The 13,790-nt window shown below is 40.1% G+C and overlaps 1 protein-coding gene and 1 long non-coding RNA gene across 2 annotated transcripts in view; one reads left to right on the top strand and one right to left on the bottom strand.

Annotated features, from left to right (window-relative positions):
- Window positions 1-13,790, bottom strand: part of LOC116694240 (uncharacterized) — a 17,448-nt gene that overhangs the window by 2,504 nt on the left and 1,154 nt on the right. Inside the window, exon 2 of the long non-coding RNA XR_004333089.1 lies at window positions 9,296-9,299. This is a non-coding gene — a long non-coding RNA (uncharacterized LOC116694240). The remainder of the gene's footprint in view (window positions 1-9,295; window positions 9,300-13,790) is intronic.
- The window catches only part of LOC116694239 (alpha-1,3-mannosyl-glycoprotein 4-beta-N-acetylglucosaminyltransferase C), an 85,554-nt gene continuing 84,217 nt past the window's right edge, over window positions 12,454-13,790 (top strand). The window contains 1 exon segment of the mRNA XM_032523844.1: window positions 12,454-12,540. The gene's annotated coding sequence lies outside the window, so the exon portion shown is untranslated.

Genomic DNA, 13,790 nt, shown 5'->3' with positions numbered 1-13,790 from the left:
GGGCCTTATCCCCTAGCTTCTAGAACAGTCTATGTTCAAAACAGTTCCCTATGACAGAAACAGTGCACTATGTAATGGGTCCGCCATTTTGGTGTTTGAATTCTCTGCAGTGAAATTCATTCACTATATAGTCCATCTTCATTCACTATATAGTCCATCTTAAAATACCCACAATGCACAGCTAATTTGAGTGCACATATGATGTGCCTATACATTTTACTCTCGCACAGTATACCACAATGCAAAAAGTGTTTTCCCGGAGGAGGAGAAGAAGAAGCAGCAGCTGCGCCTGCGAAAAAGAAAAAAGAAAAAATGAAGCAGGCTTTCATTTCTAAACATTGGAAATGTAACATGCAACATAGGTACAGCCTTTTACCATCCTCCTGTGTGCTCGGTTTGCTTCAGGGATATATTTGAAGTATTTTTGTTTTGGTTTGATTACATGATGCTGGGCGTGGGTGGGCAACAATACTTTCAGTGAGTGTCAGAAATCTCGTTTGGTCGTTCCCTAAATAGTTAACTTTTTAAAAAACACTATAAAGGGAATAGTGAGTGAGTGAATGTGGGAACTGTTTCGAACACAGCTTATGTCAACTGTTCATGTGAATCTCTGTAACAGTCATACAGTATGTGTCGTTTTGGCAGTTTACGGAAATTGACCTATATAGGTATGAGGATGAGTTGACATCAGATCCATTTTGGCCATTAGAAAAAAAGCAGGCCCAGTATGACAATAGATGGTTGTTTGTGTCTAAGTGGCTGATGGGAACAACAATCTTTGACATTGGCCCAGTGTTAAGCGAGCAATTGTCCAGCTTGTATTTACCTCCACAAAAGTGCTCGCTTTGCCACTGACGGCTCAGATTCGTATTCTAAGTGTCCAACAACATTATGGAAAGGATTTTTTTAAACATAAAAACATCCGTGAAATTGCATTCGTTAAACCTACCATACTCCATGTAAAAAAAACAGCAATTTTGGCATTGTAAAATACGCTTTATTCGAAATTGACAGACACAAAAAAAAAAATGAAAAGACTTTTTGGGTCGTCTTTTTACTTATCCCACCATCACAACTCTAGTTATGGTTGAAATAATCACATAGTTTACCAATGAACATGTGAAAATATGCTGGCTCTAGAGACACTCTAAAAGTATTGTTTTTTTAAATAGAGTGTGGTGGGTTTAGTGCTAGCGACTTCAGAGCTGTTTCTGGTTAAACAGAAATGTCTCAAAGAGGTTGTAAAGGTCAATCTCTGAAGGGATCCTTTCCATAATGTTGTCAGACACGTAGAATATTAATCTGAGTCTGTCAGTGGCAAAACAAGCACTTTTGTTAAGGTAAATACAAGCTGGACAATTGCCCCATTAACTTACATTGTTTCTTGTTTCGCCGCTGCCGACTGCAGCAATCTCGCTTAATACTGGACCAATGTCAAAGATTGTTGTTTCCATCACCCGCTTCAAAAAAACGGTAATTACCCTTTAACAATTTCCTTTTAACCCCAGTGTTTGATTTGACTCCTCATTTTGATTTCCTTTGAGAGGGGTTCAAAAGCACATTTACAGCATTACAGGGGAAATTCTTTGTACCAATAGCTGAAAAATAGGAGCATTACCACTCTCTTCCAGTGGCTCACGTTTGTGTGAACCTAATGTGTTGTGAAGCTTTAGTTCAGCTGTCAGACAGGGGATTGTAGGCCATTCGTACAGTGATTCATTCAACACTGAGTAGTTCATTCACATTGTAGCTGGACAAAAGCCAAAAACAACTACTCAACGTACTCCCACAGTGAAGTCAAGAATTTTGTCATCATGATTGTTATGCCCGTGTATTATTTAGAGTGGTTCTCCCTTGGCTGCTTGTATCACCTTTATGTCAATTATTACATCTGTAGTTGAAGTGTGTACTTGCAGTATTATATAAATGCCACGAAGAATATAAAAGTATTAAGCCTTGCACTCCAAGAAAGTGTTAGCATCCAAATGTACAATTTAAAATTACACTTTTATGAACATTCAACAATAAATATGGAGCAAATTAAAAAAGTTATAGTCCTATTTGATAAGCTGCACAAGTAAATAATAATTACAGTCAACAAAATGTAGTCCAGTCTTTCATCTCAGTTAATAACATGAAGTGGAAATATTTAAAAACTGGACTAAAGCAACACTGCCTCACGGAAATTTGTGATATGGTCACGTTATTTTTTATATATTGATTCTTGTAAATGTTCATCTTGTTCTTTTTTGTGCGCCAGGACACGATCCGTCGCTGGGGGACGCACCAACGGGAAATTTAAACGCCACCAGTGGGAGAAGTGCGACAAGTGGACGGTTGTGTTTAGGAAAATAACAACGGGGAAATTAATCATGACACGCGTGACGCGATCCCTGCTCTCCGGGGTGAAAAGTCCGACTTCCCTGCCCGGATCTTCGGCTTTTCATACTACTCGTTACCGTAGTCGTGCTGTTATCACGAAAGATGCTTCCCATTGAAATACATTACTTTAAAATTCGTGCTCACGACCACGGAAAAAACAACCTCAACATGTCCGTGCACGCAAATCAATAGATTAAATAATGTGACCATTTCACGAACTGCCTTGGTTGACTAAAGTACAGAGCTTGAGTAAAAGCTTTTAACATTTTACAGATGTTACCACCATTAATTAAAATATGGTAAGGTGAGGTCATATAGATGACATTACCGTAGCCTGATTAACAACATATACTTGTAAAACTAATATTCAGAGACAGAATGAGAGTAAACTGTTAGAGCGCTGAGCTATAAAAGGGTTCAAATGAGAACACTCAGTTTGACAAAACTGCTGTCCATGCCAGGGACAAAAGTTGCTTATACAAGTGACAACATTAAGTCTGCTTGTGTTTTGAAGTGGAATAATCTTACACTCAGTGAAGTGCGCTTTGCCTGCTTCATCTTCAGTTCCCATGGCCATTTTCCCTCAGCGTCTCTGCCTCCGTTGCTTATTTAGCATAATGTGACTTTTTGCCCATTAGTAACCACGAAGGGCTGTACTCACACAGATTAAGGCTGAGTTCAGATAGACTTTGTTAAGGTTTTATCCAAAGTGTAAAAAAAACAAAACAAGCCAAAGTGAAATCTACCCATGTAGACAGGTTTGTTTTTTTTGTGCTGAGGCTTTGAGATATCTGCTCCCCCCTTACAAAAGACTCGACAGTGACAGTTTTCATTTAGTTTTCTATTTTTCAGAGCTTTGAGGAGAACAAACGAAAATGATTGGTGTGGAGACGGAAATTTCAGAGGAGAATACCTCAAAGTCCTTCTGGTACATTCAACTAAATCAGTTTGCATTGCTTTATGTGCCACTACATTAGAGCGGGTTCTCTACTGATATTGATAATGATATCTTAACTCAGCGTATCAGGGCCCACATTTAAAAATCTGTATACCAAACTATGTGGAACGTATTGGGATAATTTGTATGTAATGTAATGTGAGGACAGGGATTTTTGTGGTGCTGAAAGCGGTCTGCTGTGACTCACGCTAATAGTGGAAATACAGAGTTCTATAACGACATTGATGGAGAAACCGTTTTAAATGTGGGTTGTTTACGTCCGGCTGATACCCGATCTTCATAATGACATCAGAATTGGCACGTTACTACACAAGGTTCTTTTGGTATTTGTAAATAATATATTAAAATAATATTCCACAGAAAGCCAATCAAATATATATTTTTACATGTATTTAAAGTCAGGGGTTGATTGATCGACATGTCATCAAATGACACGTGAACCTACACCAATATGGTGGTCACATAATCCACAGGAAATGAATCTACCGCTATGTAATAAGCAAGCAATCATTCACGTCAATCATTAAGCATTACCATGTTCTGACATTTCATAGGCCAAACCATGAATCATTTGCTCACTCAAAGAGTCGTCGTTCTTGAACCTTTTAATCATACCTTTTCAAATTCCATACAGGAGGAGAAACGAGCAATTACATACCGTACATTCGAGTGGTTAGAGTCTTCTTGTTGTCTGTAATCAGCACTGTAGAGATAATTGCACCAAAAGTGCCAAAGAACCAAAGGAAGACAGTGAATTCCCTTATGAAATACTGTAGGTTTCAATGAAAGTGAAATAAAGACCAAAGACAAGCTGTGTTTGCTGGGAGAATGGCGCGGACTGGAGGGCGGATTGAAATAGATGGCATAATCATGCCATATTGCCACACCTTTTAACATGCACACCAGCTGTTGATGATGGCACGAAGCAGCTTTGATCAGCAAGAGGAGGGTGGGCTAAGGTTGACACTGCAGATGTGGACCCGAAGGCGACCGAGGCTGCTTGATTTATTTATTCATTTTTCATGAAGGAGTTACTTTACTTTCTGAAATTTCTGCTTGGAAAATACTGAAAAGTCCTGATTTTAAAGGAGGTTTGTCTTAAACCTTAGTTGTGTTTGTCGAGGAAAGGTTTCCTTCATGTGGGCTGGCTCATTCTTTTAACAATCTGATCATATGATTTGTATACTAATCCCACCAGTTTGTGCAGGTGGTAAATGTAGAACGGCAGAGCGCCGTTCAAAGCTGCACATCAAACTCTTAACAGACCCCAGTAAACAATGAAACCTTCATGAATAATTGCTCCCAATTGTTCCCCCTGACGGAGGCATCAGGTTTACCGATAAACGGCTGAATATGAGGCTGTCTTCGTTGATATTTACTCCCCATACAGTCCCACGGTTAACAACTCTCAGTAAGCTGTTAAATTCTGCTCAGTGGAAACTCAAATTGACAAAAGTGCAAACTCCAAAAAGTCAGCATTTGTACAAGGCGCCTTGGGAAAGGAAACTCAAATAGCACAGTTGATGCACCTGCGACTGAAGATGTTCATTGTCGTCACTAATTCATCACGGGGATTTCAGACAACACAGGTGCTCAGACAGTACATGCGGGTCAGTACTGCCAGAGGAGCTGATTCGCTAGATGTCTGGAGCTCAGTTACAAATGTTGACACTTTGAAAAGGCATAAAAACACGTCTAAATAGTAATTATTGCTATTAAACAAGCAGACTGTAAAAATAATGGACGAAGCTTCTGGGTCTGAAAAGTGAAGCCAATGCAGAAGAGCCTTAAACCTGCATTCTATCTATATCATTTCCAGCAGGGGGCTAATGACGTACGTTTCTAGAGATGTCTATGAAAAGAATGACCCTACTTCTCCCTCAATTTATTACCTCATTAAACATTTCTCATAATACGGAAAAGGTCTGAATCGCCAGTTTTAAGTCTTCTTCAATACAACATGATGATCATTTCGTAAATTATGGTCCCATTTTTTTTTTAAAAGACGATGAAGCAGAGGATGCTTTAGGGCGCGGCTATATGCCGACCTGTCAATCATGACAGAGGCTTAGCAATGCTAACCATAGTGATGGCTGAATGAAGCTTTGTGAACCAGTGTCTTTATTTACTAAGCCCACTAGATGGCGCTCTCTGTTCAACAATTGGTTGAGAATATACTGAATTGCAAAGCCTTAGGTCTTTCTCTTAAAACCAAGAGCGCCATCTAGTGGGCTCAGAAAAAAAGGACACTGGTTCACAAAGCTTCATTTGGCCATCACTAGCTAACCATCGCCCTGTGTACATTAAAAAAGTCGTGAACCTTTATGTGGGTGCGGTCTATGTTTTCATCTTATATTTTGACCCCCTCACTGTGTGTTTTCACTTCATCAGAGTTACATGGAACATCTCGGTTTGTCTTGTTTAGCGTTCAATAGCACCTTGCCAACCAAGGCTAGGTAACTAGCGCTAGCCTTAGCTGCAAATTTAAGGAAAGTCTACTGTTTTTAATCCAGCTCTGTGTACTGCCGTGGATGCAGATGAACATTGTCAGTACCTGAAGGTCCATGTTTACCTGACTGTCCCTGTTGTCCCATCCGGTTTAAAAAAAACAACATGGCGACAGCTAAATTGTCAAACTCAAGGCTTCAAAAGCGCAGTCCACAGACCAATGACCAATGGGTGACGCCACTGCTGCTCTGTCCGTTATTTTTACAGCCTATAATTGAACGTCACAGTTATCCATGGAAAGATGAAAATATAACTGTATTACAGTAGGCTAGAATCACTGACTGTTTTCTTATAATGTTTTCAGGTTCATTTTGCCTGAAACTCCAAAAATAAAATGAGCGAAAGTTCAATTAGGAAGACTTCCTTTTACTCACTCATTTATTAAAGATCAGTTTTACGAGCAGTTTTACTTTGGTTTAAAAAACATCAATATTTCATTTAGATAAAGAAGAATATTCCATTCCTTCATTCACAAGTCGCTCAGTCTCACTTCACACTTTAATGTTTTACATGCTTATACGTTTTAAACATTAAAAAATGATTACAAATATAGTTTGCATTCTTTGATCCCTTCCCACTTGGAGCAGTTTGAGGTATAGAATTTGTTTGTCTTGTTTATTAGAAATAGTGTTGGGTGCCCGTGGTGAGGCTCACTCAATGCAGTGTGTGTTTGACAGTGGGTTTGATGTGGAGAAAATGACACTTGTATTGGCTCGAGCAAAATATGCCACGAGTTACGCAACCTACTGTGACAAGCCTTCTACAGAAGGGAATCTAGTGACGGCTGTCTGTCAACCGAGAACTGGACACTGCATCACTATTCAGTGAGATTACAAAGTCAGAGTCCAAATGATTTAGCTGAGCTGCCTCTGGTTATAAAACTTTGACATCAGAGATTAGTCTTAACATTTAGGGGTTGGCTCTAAATTGTCACAGATTAAGGACAGCTAACCACAGTTACAGGGCAGCAGAGGAGTTCTTACTGATGCCACTTACAGAATGTAAAAACTGTCAAAACGGCTTATAGGATTTTTACTGTCTGTTGCAAAAAATAACGTACTGTATGGATAGATAGATAGATAGATAGATAGATAGATAGATAGATAGATAGATAGATAGATAGATAACTTTTATCGCCATTATACAAGTGCATAAGGAAACTTTGCCTGGCTTTCCTCTTGGAGGGGAACTAAAAATTAAAACAAATACACTATATATGTGTGTCAAAACATTAAAAAAGAATCTGTGATGATGAAAGACAGGGCAAGAGCAGCAGCATCAGCACAACTTTTAGCATCTAAAGCTAGGAAGCTCGTTTTAAAGTTCTAATAACTGAAGAAATGCCAAGCTTCCAGAACTCATTGTGCTTATTCCCAAGCCAAAACACAGCCATTATCATTATTATTCAAACATGTTTTATGGTGATACATTACCTTGACACAAGAGCGTTTGGCCGGATCTCTGCTCTATTTAAGTAGCTTACGCGTCTATTTTGTCCAAAAATGACTTTGCTGTTTGTGCCGTTTCCAGGCCACATAGCTCGAGCTGTACCAGATACCTGTTGATGTTGTCCCATTTTCTCAGTCGCTGAGAGAGATCAATAAATGTCAAAGAGGACTTCATATCCTGTTATTTTCGACCCGTATTCCTAGATACACACCCATACCCAACATCAGCAGGATGTCGCAGAGAAAATCTAATTCTGCTGCTTCTGCGAGCTCCGTTTCTTCATGTACACATCTGCCATCACCCTTAAATTAAGCTCATGAATTATTGAAGTCTGTCCCGCTGCTCCGACCCTAAACTGTAATTAGTTTTACCCAACACTTCTCATCGCGATACACTTTGCGAGCTGCAGGAGCTGGTTGTGTGTGTGTGTGGTGGGGTAGTGGTGGTGTGTGTGTGTGTGTGGGGGGGGGTGTCTAGGGAGTGTGAATACATTTGTTCCTTTAAGACAGGAAAACTGAAAAAAAGTGGAGAAGATCAGGATGGAAAGAACCAATGAGAAGCAGTTTCGAAGAAACTGTGTGCCACCTTGCGAGAGAGTTGTGCTTTGGGGGATGGGGGGGGAGGGAGTGGCAGGTAGTGTGGAGGAGGGGGGATGCGGGGGGGGCTCTTGAGAGAGTCGGCGAACGAATGAGAAAGTGAAGAGGAGGGGGGAAAGAGAAAGAGAGAGGGAGAGAAAAAGACATCATCCATGCGCAGGACTGGGAAGACAAAAAAAAAATATATATATATATATATATCCTCATCGCCAGGCTGCCTTTACAATGAGTGTTTGTCCCTCTTTTCTGAGAGCCAATTATCTGCTCCCGTGTGAGTCAAGGAGATCATTTAGACTGGTGGCGTGCAGAGAGCTCCCTTACGATACTCGCACCGTAAAAGGACTCCGCGCAGGGATGTGTTTACATGCTTTAGACAGGTGAGTGTGTGTTTTTTTTTTTTCATGATGGTGCTTCTGCAAGAAGCAAACGCTTTCCTTCTCCAGTTTTCCCCTGACTTGTACTCTCCACATGCTGCTCCATACGTGTTTATTTCCAGGCCGATGTCCTGGTGGGGTTGCATTTACCTCTCATGCTGTTTCTCTCCTCCCTTTCAAATTAAAATCCCCCCCCTTGTCCGCTTTTTGCCGTGGTGTCTTCTCCTTCTGCTCTTCCGTCTTTCGTTCCTTATTTTGCCACTGACAGTGAGACATGCCACCATGTCTGATCCAGACAAAATAACTCATTTCAGACACACACTGCTTTCCACGCTGCAGCAGTTCCGGGCTGCAGTTTGCAGTGTTTGCCTTTTTGATGAGCCAACTTCCTAGACTCTCAGCAGTCATGTTTTCTGTTCATCACACCAACTGATGTCCCTCTTAATTAGTCTGGCATTTAGCTCTTTCAACATGGAAGCGTATATCAATGTTTGCCGAGTGTCTTTTACTAAGGTGTCTTCCCATCGTAACAACTCTTCTTCCTTACTCGTGCTCCCACTGGCTTTTTTTCAAACAGGGAGAACTTCATTTCACTTTTTAGGATAAACATTCCCTGCACTCAGAGCAGAGGTTACCAAACAGGTACGCCTCGGCTGTCCCGTTTGAGTGCTTTAGCGATTGCCTGAATCGCCTGCCCGGCCCGCTTGGCTCTGTGTCATACTATTGTCTGCTCGCGGTGATTAACTGCCTGCGCTTGTGGCTCGGGTGATTTCTGCTTTGTGTTGAGAGCTCGGCTGCAGCCGGCAGACGGGACCGTGCGAATGGGGCGGCTGCCAGGATTGGAGGGTCAGCTGATCGACTCTGAGGTGCGGGAGATTTATGGCCCCCCAGAACAAAGCTGTGTCTGCTGAGGGACCATAAACCATAAATCAGGGAGAAGTGGGTCGGATAGGGTCAGTGCTCATCTTCTCACCGCAGATCTACTCTTCTTCTTTTCTTTTCTTTTTTTTTTTTTAGCCTTTTCGCACCTGACTATGTGACACTTTAAGCAACTTTTTCTGGTCTTTATTCCTGGACAAGCAGCCCTTTTGTTAAATAAATGTATCCATCGCAAGCAGTTTCTCTTCTCGGCTGTTTAACTCAGCGATATTCAGCTGTCAATCACATTCGCTAATGAATTCCTGTTTTCTGTTTTAAAATGCCATTACCTTCAGTAAGTGAATCACCCCCTAATCCTTTTATTATCTTCAGCTATGTTAACACTGTTGGCCTTTAGTCTCCGCTCATCTTAATCATCCTAATTATGTAATGTTGTTCTTTCTAAGAGGCTGAGGAGAATGAAATGGCATGTTCTCATTCTGGCAGCGACTTGTTACTGATTGTGTGTGAGGCATTACACTGCTCCGTCTGATTCCAGTCTGTTTGATTCTGATCGCCGGTTTGACTAGTTTTGTGATTTGTCTTCCTAGGGGCAGCTGAAGCCAATGTGAAAAATTGATTTTCTGCAGAAGGATTAGCAGTTGTGGCTACAGCCATAGGCATGCATTACATTACAATGATTCATGCGGCATCTGCACACCAAAGTAGGCTAAACTAATTTTTTTTTATCAGCTGTTGTATAAGACTGTTATTTTACAACAACAACAAGAAAACATGCACATGCGTACAGAAGACTGTTATGCACTGTCAAGGTAGTGGGCGACGGGTAAGGGAATAGCAGTGAATAACTCAAAGCTGTGTTTTCGAAAGTTCAGACAGCTTGAGTAGGGAGATAAATAATCTCAGCCAGGAAGAATGGATCTTAATTTATTTGTGTCTGTATTGTTGCACAAGGAGGCATTGCATACTGCTGCTGGAAATCAAACAAATGCAAATGCCGGCTGTGGAATAGAAATGATTGTGAAACATCAAAAGTCTCCCAGTATGACTGCCATAACAGCAGGGATTTGTACTTGTGTTTATGGCAACACTGATAATATTTTCTCCTATTTTAGAGTGAATGGGAATTAGGCATGACTGTGAATCATGCCGCGTTAATATTTCTCCCTTCATCATGCTAATGGTAAGGCAGGTGTGTATATGGTTTAGCTATGTATGGGATTGTCACGCATAGGTAGGCTATTGTGTGAAGAGAAACATCCGCATGAAATACATGGCACGTTCTCTAAAAAACGTTTCAATGTAATGTTTCCTAAGCACCTTCACAGATATTTTATTATGGAAAGTGAAAAACACCACAGCTTGAAAAGGCAATAGTGACATTTTCTGAGCTAAATGTTAATTTATACACTGTGTGAAAGTGACTTGCAACTGAAATAAGTGTTATGTCTGCTGTTTGGGGCTTTTCACATATTTAGTTTACATGTTGTTCACAGTCATCGAGAGTCATTATGCTGACGTTTTGACGCTATGATGCTTTTACTGTCATCCCTGCAATAATGGGTTACAGAAACTGCATAATCAAGTCTCCTGGGTCAGCCATTAGGCCTGGCGTTTGGTCTTATTATTACATTAGTTTGGACATGGCTCAGGACTTCCCTGAAAAACTGTTGTTTTGCTTGTTAAAATAATTCCCACAGCCGTTTAGTCGCAGTAGTATATTATAATGTACAGCACAAAGCTGCAGGGGACTTTATGAACATCGCAAAAATGAAGAGTAAATGTGGAAAAAAAACATAATGAAATAACATATGCAACTGGAAATGTATCCTTTTTAATATGCACTCAGGAGCACATTCGGCCTGTCCCAGTCCAACACTTTAAGGCTTTGATTTTGGCTTTGGAAGGCAAAGAAAAATCTATTACTTTAGCTGTTTTGCATATTGTTGTTGGGCGAAAGACATTGAGAAAATGAAATAAACTCTCCTGGAGCCAGTTGAAGCAGGATATACTTGAGTTTTTATTCAGTGGAGTTTAGAAAGATACTAAGACTGGAGTTTTTTTTTTTTTTCCTGAAACTAACAATTTATAATCCTTCATTTAAAATTAGTTGTTTTTTTCTACTGGACAACTAATACAGTTATATTCTGCTTTTAAATGTTTTTTTCAGTCACACATAATGATCGTGAGCACAGCGTGGACAGTATGTAATTAAAATCCCTGCATAATTGATTCCTCTGAATTATAGAAGATTGCCAGAATTCTACCGAACGCTGCTCTGTACCTTTTAGTAATTTGTCTCCGGAGAGCCCGCTGTGCTTTGAAGTGAAATATTTCATTGTGCTTTGAATTCAACATCTGTTCAATAGATTTAACTCGTCGACGTCATCGAGCATGATAACTTCTCCCGAGACAGCCTCGACAAGCCGTAATGTCATGTGCAGCCAAATGATGGTCGTACGCTTAGTGGGAAATAAATCAATGTGCCATACAGAGTAAGATCTTAAAATGATGGCGTAAAACTGATCTGCAGGGATGTCACTTTTCTTGAAGAATTTGGGATATTTTTGGACACATTACAGACAAAATATTTCTAAAGGAATGAGTAGCTGATGAATTGAAGTTACTTTAAAAAATAATTTGCTCTAATCCAAAGGAATCCGATTGGCAGGTCAGATATTATGCAAAGTACTGGGCTTTAATGTCCCATACGGATAGGAAGATAAGTTAAATGGCCATCAAAGTCTCGTTTAAGTGCGTCGTTTCAACAATCGAGTTTAGATTTTACTGTAAAGCATGACCTCTAACATTCCAACATGAACCAGATAACAGAGAGAAATATGCATTTATTCCTGCAGGTATTAACCTGCTGGGTGATTCATGATTTTCATATAATTACATCTTTAAATGGAAAGCAACAGTCAAACCTTCCAATATCTTTTTGACGATAATAGTGTTTGTATTCATCATAATATGACACGATAGCATGTCATTATAGCTCATTTTGTTGATTTTTAATTAGGCCTAGAATTTGCTTGTAATTTTGTCTAACAGTACCACAGAATGATAATTTCATCATTATTGCCAAAAGTCTGGATTTCACCAGGCTAAGGTCCAAATGTGTTTGCAAGTCTGGACCCACATAGAGATTTGTTCATGTCACCCTGCTTTACTGAAGGATTACTTAAAAACACAAAGATATTTGGATTGACCGAAGTAATTCCTAAAAGTATGCATTTTTCAGAGCTCCTTACCTTTTGTCATGTTGTTGTGTGACTCAGTGTCTTCTTTTGTGTTTTGTTGTTGACACACTGCATTGAGACCTGGACATTTGAAGTCCAAGTGCCTATAGATCTTAATGGAATGCAGCCGGATACATTATTAATGAGTTAAGGTGAGAATGAAAGAATTCAACACAGACACACACACACACACACACACACATACACACACAGACGCATGTACTGTATCTCTTTCTCGGCACTGTCTTCTCACTGATCCAGTACAAATGCAGCTTTTTGCAGGTGGCAGCCAAACTGGAGCTGATTTGTTTGTGGCACCACAGACCCTAATGTTAAAGGAAAGGAATTGTGGAGAAAAAAAAAACGTACTTGGGCTGTCATGCCGAGAATTAGATGAGAAGAGCGGTATCAAATCCTCTCATCTTACACTCAACAGGAAGCAAATAAGTGTACTTCCCAAGCTGTCAAACTATTGGTTCCTCTTTCTTTTTTTAGAGTTGTAATTCATCGTCTTCACGTATTGTTCCCCTGTGCATGTAATGTTTTGGTGCGGAGGGTTTAAGAAGAGTTACGTCCAATAAATCCCCAAATAATCCTGATTCCACAACACATTATTTATCATCATGAAACCTGACATAATGACACATTTAACAGCATTCAATGGTCAGAACACTACTATACTGTAGGTAGTAAATAATGGGATTGATTCATATTTACACACAGTTATTTAGCACAGTTCTGATTGTTTTCAGTTCCCCCACAGAGACAAAGCAAAACCCCAAAAGTCAAAGCTAAAAGACATTAAAGGTGCTCTTTATGTCTCTATGATGTCACGTGTTTTTTTAGGGCTACCCAGAACACACTGTAAAAAACGCGATCTCTGTAGACAGCCCAGGGTCTACAAACGCCAACAACAACAAACTGTGGCAACCTGTTCCACCAAACATAACAGAAAGTGTTTCAGCATTCCAACCGACATAAGGATTTGGAGGTGGGGTTTGGGGGGGGTTAGAGCGTGGAAGGGAGGGGGTGGGGATGGGATGAGGAGGATGGAGGGGCGAGCAAGCCTTGTTTTGTTTGAAAATGCTTTGAACGTTCATCGCTTAGAGCATCTTTTAAATGTTCTCCCAACACGATAATACCCACACACATATGTGACATAGCTATATTAGATGTAAATGACAAGATACAGAAAATTTCCTGAAAACGCCAATAAAGTGGGAGCTTATTTTTGGTGAAAATGTGTGGACACATTTGGAATCCACTGAATAACTCATCCGTTTTTACATTCTATCAAAATGTGGGAGTTCCCAAAAGTGTAACACGATTTGGGTCAAGCTGGAGCAGCAAAAATTATTCAAACCAAACAAGAAAGTGTGTGAACAGCATTAGAAATGCAAAA

This window comes from Etheostoma spectabile, chromosome 8 (genome assembly GCF_008692095.1).
Source record: "Etheostoma spectabile isolate EspeVRDwgs_2016 chromosome 8, UIUC_Espe_1.0, whole genome shotgun sequence".
Lineage (NCBI taxonomy): Eukaryota > Metazoa > Chordata > Actinopteri > Perciformes > Percidae > Etheostoma > Etheostoma spectabile.
Note: the sequence above shows the minus strand (reverse complement) of the source record. Positions and strands in the feature narration are given on the sequence as shown.